Source organism: Anneissia japonica, unplaced genomic scaffold (assembly GCF_011630105.1).
Source record: "Anneissia japonica isolate Jap-2015-1 unplaced genomic scaffold, ASM1163010v1 scaffold287658_len57006_cov115, whole genome shotgun sequence".
In the NCBI taxonomy this organism is placed as follows: domain Eukaryota; kingdom Metazoa; phylum Echinodermata; class Crinoidea; order Comatulida; family Comatulidae; genus Anneissia; species Anneissia japonica.
In genome coordinates, this window is record NW_022751885.1 from 11,935 (window position 1) to 16,130 (window position 4,196).

A 4,196-nucleotide genomic window follows, 5' to 3' on the forward strand; every position below is an offset into this window, starting at 1 on the left:
TTTTATTGTATTTATGGCGTATTTTAGAGAAAGGTGAAGAAGTTGATGATGAGGATAATTTAATTACAGTACCTTTATTAGAATATAGAAAATACAAAAATGTAACGTAACATAAAGAACTTTCTTAATGCACGAGAATATAAGCAATTTTTAACCATCAGATGTAAAGCAAACTAAGACACAGGAGTACGGAAAGCATTATTGATGTAATTATTTGGTAGATTTATTTCTATTGTATTTAAGGAATATTTTAAGTGTTGGTTGTATTGTAGAGAAAGACAAAGAAGGAAGATTAAAATTTATAAAATGTGTCAATAACAAAAGATAAAATTGAAAGATAATTTTAATTAGGTTAAGTACTTTAACTACTAAATTTGACCATTATGTAATAAATGTTATTAAATCTGAAATGGTACATTAAGTAACTACCTATATCATTGCTTTAATATATGAATGATGGTATTTTGTTGAAATAAAAGTGGATCGACCCTACAAAAGAGTAAAAAGGAAATTGTTTGCTTTAAGAATTTAAACACTGCAGCATGATTTTAATATGACCGTACACTTCAGAACCGTATATACACGATTAAAAAAATACATAAGTTTTTAGTCAATAAATAAATAATGGTACCACAATCTCTATATCTGTTAGGAACTGTCTCTGCTGTACGAATCAATGATTAAAGTATATTTGGCACGATTTTATTGACCTCAGAACTTTGTATGAGATTAAGGGGGAAAAAAAAAGACATTGTATTTTTTCAGGTTTTAATTTTATTTTTGACGCTCCTTTGAATTAAATAACGAATCTGTATATCTGCACTCAATGATTATAGCACGATTAGCATGATGCTATTGATCCGGGAACTCATGTATGGTAAGACAAATTTACCTCATGTTAGGTTACACTGGTTTTGGTTTGGCTTTGCACACAAGCAGATCAATAAACAAAATGGTACTTACCGAAAGGAAAGGTGGTGGGTAGTGGTTATTAGACTGGTTTTTGACTGTACATATATGGTCTGTAACAGGGGAATGTTACTTTAGTTGGTATGACAGTATTACACATTAGCAAGGCTGATTTTACGCAAATTTTTTTGTTTTTTTTTTTTTGTCCGCGAGGTTTGATTGGTTGGAGTTGGGATGCGAAAAGGAGGCTGCAGGTGAAGCGTTACAGTGTATTGGGTTATCAACAGGGATATTCCACCTTTTTGGAGGTGTGTTTTGTGATTCCAACATTCCACCTTTTTCGTGTGTGTTTCCAACATTCCGTGGGGTTTGATTGGTTGGAGTTGGGATGCGAAAACGAGGCTGCAAGTGAAGTGCATGTTTATTATGTACCGTACAAGGAAAGGAACATATTATCATTTGTAAGTACTATACCGGAAAATATAAATAGGAGCTGCCAGTGGCAGTACTGGGCTATATTGTGAGTCTGTTGAAACATGGAGTTATAATTATTTGAAACGTGTACGACCCCTGCCGCTGTAGTAGCCTTGCGACTAGGTGAGTTGTAGCCGCGCCATGTCCATTCAATGTCAAATGCTAGGCTTGACTATACTAGGCCTACTGTAGCATACCATGATAGGCTTGACTAGCTAGGCTACTGGTCTGCTGGATGAAGGCTAGTTTATTTCATATCCATAGTTATTAAGGCATATATAGGCCTAGTCTGCAGTCATTCACCTACCACTACAGGATGGCATGTAATCTCTCATCAATAGAAGATCGTTTGATCGTTCAATCTGGTTAATTTAGGTAGTTAGAACATTTAATTTAATGTACTACCTATAACAAAATATAAAATTGAAAGATAATTTTAATTAGGTTAAGTACTTTAACTACTAAATTTGACCATTATGTAATAAATGTTATTAAATCTGAAATGGTACATTAAGTAACTACCTATATCATTGCTTTAATATATGAATGATGGTATTTTGTTGAAATAAAAGTGGATCGACCCCACAAAAGAGTAAAAAGGAAATTGTTTGCTTTAGGAATTTAAACACTGCAGCATGATTTTAATATGACCGTACACTTCAGAACCGTATATACACGATTAAAAAAATACATAAGTTTTTAGTCAATAAATAAATAATGGTACCACAATCTCTATATCTGTTAGGAACTGTCTCTGCTGTACGAATCAATGATTAAAGTATATTTGGTACGATTTTATTGACCTCAGAACTTTTATGAGATTAAGGAAAAAAAAAAGACATTGTATTTTTTCAGGTTTTAATTTAATTTTTGACGCTCCTTTGAATTAAATAACGAATCTGTATATCTGTTGAGAACTGTCTACTGCACTAAATGGTTATAGCACGATTAGCATGATGCTATTGATCTGGGAACTCATGTATGGTAAGACAAATTTACATCATGTTAGTTTACACTGGTTTTGGTTTGGCTTTGCACACAAGCAGATCAATAAATAATAAATAATAAATGAAATGGTACTTACCGAAAGGTAGTGGTTATTAGACTGGTTTCTGGCTGTACATATATGGTGTGTAATAGGCGAATGTATTAGTACGCTTAACTGCCCAAGTGTGACAACATTAGTACGCTTAACTGGCCAAGCGTACTAATTTTCTAGTAACACAATTAGTACGCTCGGGTAGTTGACGTTTTTGCTTTATAAATGGTGCTTTAGTATTGTGATTAGAGAATGAGGGCAGTGTCTTGGGTTATCAACAGGGATGCCCAAGCGTACTAATTTTCTAGTAACAATACTAAAGTAACAATCGGGTATTGTACGGTATAAACGTCAACTGTGCAAGCCAATAAAATTAGTACGCTTGGGCAGTTGACGTTTTGACTTTATAAATGCTACTTTAGTATTGTGACTAGAAAATGAGGGCAGTTGACGTTTTTTTTTTTGGTCCGGTGGGTTTGATTGGTTGGAGTTGGGATGCGAAAACGAGGCTGCAAGTGAAGCGTTACAGTGTATTGGGTTATCAACAGGGAAATTCCACCTTTTTGGAGGTGTGTTTTGTGATTCCAACATTCCACCTTTTTCGTGTGTGATTCCAACATTCCGTGGGGTTTGATTGGTTGGAGTTGGGATGCGAAAACGAGGCTACAAGTGAAGTGCATGTTTATTATGTACCGTACAAGGAAAGGAACATATCATTTGTAAGTACTATACCGAAAAATATAAATAGGAGCTGTCAGTGGCAGTACTGGGCTATATTGTGAGTCTGTTGAAACATGGAGTTATAATTATTTGAAACGTGTACGACCCCTGCCGCTGTAGTAGCCTTGCGACTAGGTGAGTTGCTTGTAGCCGCGCCATGTCCATTCAATGTCAAATGCTAGGCTTGACTATACTAGGCCTACTGTAGCATACCATGATAGGCTTGACTAGCTAGGCTACTGGTCTGCTGGATGAAGGCTAGTTTATTTCATATCCATATTTATTAAGGCATATATAGGCCTAGTCTGCAGTCATTCACCTACCACTACAGGATGGCATGTAATCTCTCATCAATAGAAGATCGTTTGATCGTTCAATCTGGTTAATTTAAGTAGTTAGAACATTTAATTTAATGTACTACCTTATATTCATATTATTCTCTCATAACGATATTTTTAAAATTTTAAAAACTTTTAATAATTAAGTACTTCAATGCTATAGATAGGTAGGCTAGGCTAGCCTATAGTATAGGCCCTAGGTCTTGTCTAGGCCTAGGTAGCCTAGCCTAAGCAAGATTTTTTGCCACTGGGGGTGAGTGACATGAGACCTAAAGATTTTACAGATGCATTGGTTTGATTGATTTCTGGGCCCTTTTTGTTAAATATTAGAAAGCCTAAAGATTTTACAGATGCGCATTGGTTTGATTGATTTCTGGGCCCTTTGTTAAATATTAGAATGCCAAAGTTATAACCATGGAGATGTAAAACATAGCTTGCCTATTTTTGTTCGTGAGTCTCCTTCTGTTGAGATATTTAAAAATCGTCTGAAGGCTCATCTCTTTAGTTTATTTTAATTTGCAAATTTATAGCGCGTAGAGACCTATGTATTTTGCGCTTTACAAATCCAAATTATTATTATTTATTATAGTCAATTTTGCAACATGGGTGATTTTTTTTATTCATTTATTCAACAATATTTTGAGAGGGTAGCTCAAACAGCAATGCTACAGAAATTATGAAATTGCAAATCAACCTTCAAATTTAATTGTCAATAA

General features: G+C 34.5%; 1 long non-coding RNA gene across 3 annotated transcripts in view; it reads left to right on the forward strand.

Moving 5' to 3' along the window:
• The first annotated feature begins 1,523 nt into the window (after positions 1-1,523).
• Positions 1,524-4,196, forward strand: part of LOC117121873 — a 12,255-nt gene continuing 9,582 nt past the window's right edge. Inside the window, exon 1 of one of the 3 annotated variants that reach the window (XR_004447642.1) lies at positions 1,524-1,758. This is a non-coding gene — a long non-coding RNA (uncharacterized LOC117121873). Of the gene's footprint in view, positions 1,759-3,151; positions 3,278-3,432; positions 3,534-4,196 lie in introns of those variants that run through there. The other 2 variants (XR_004447641.1, XR_004447643.1) reach the window with 2 other exon arrangements.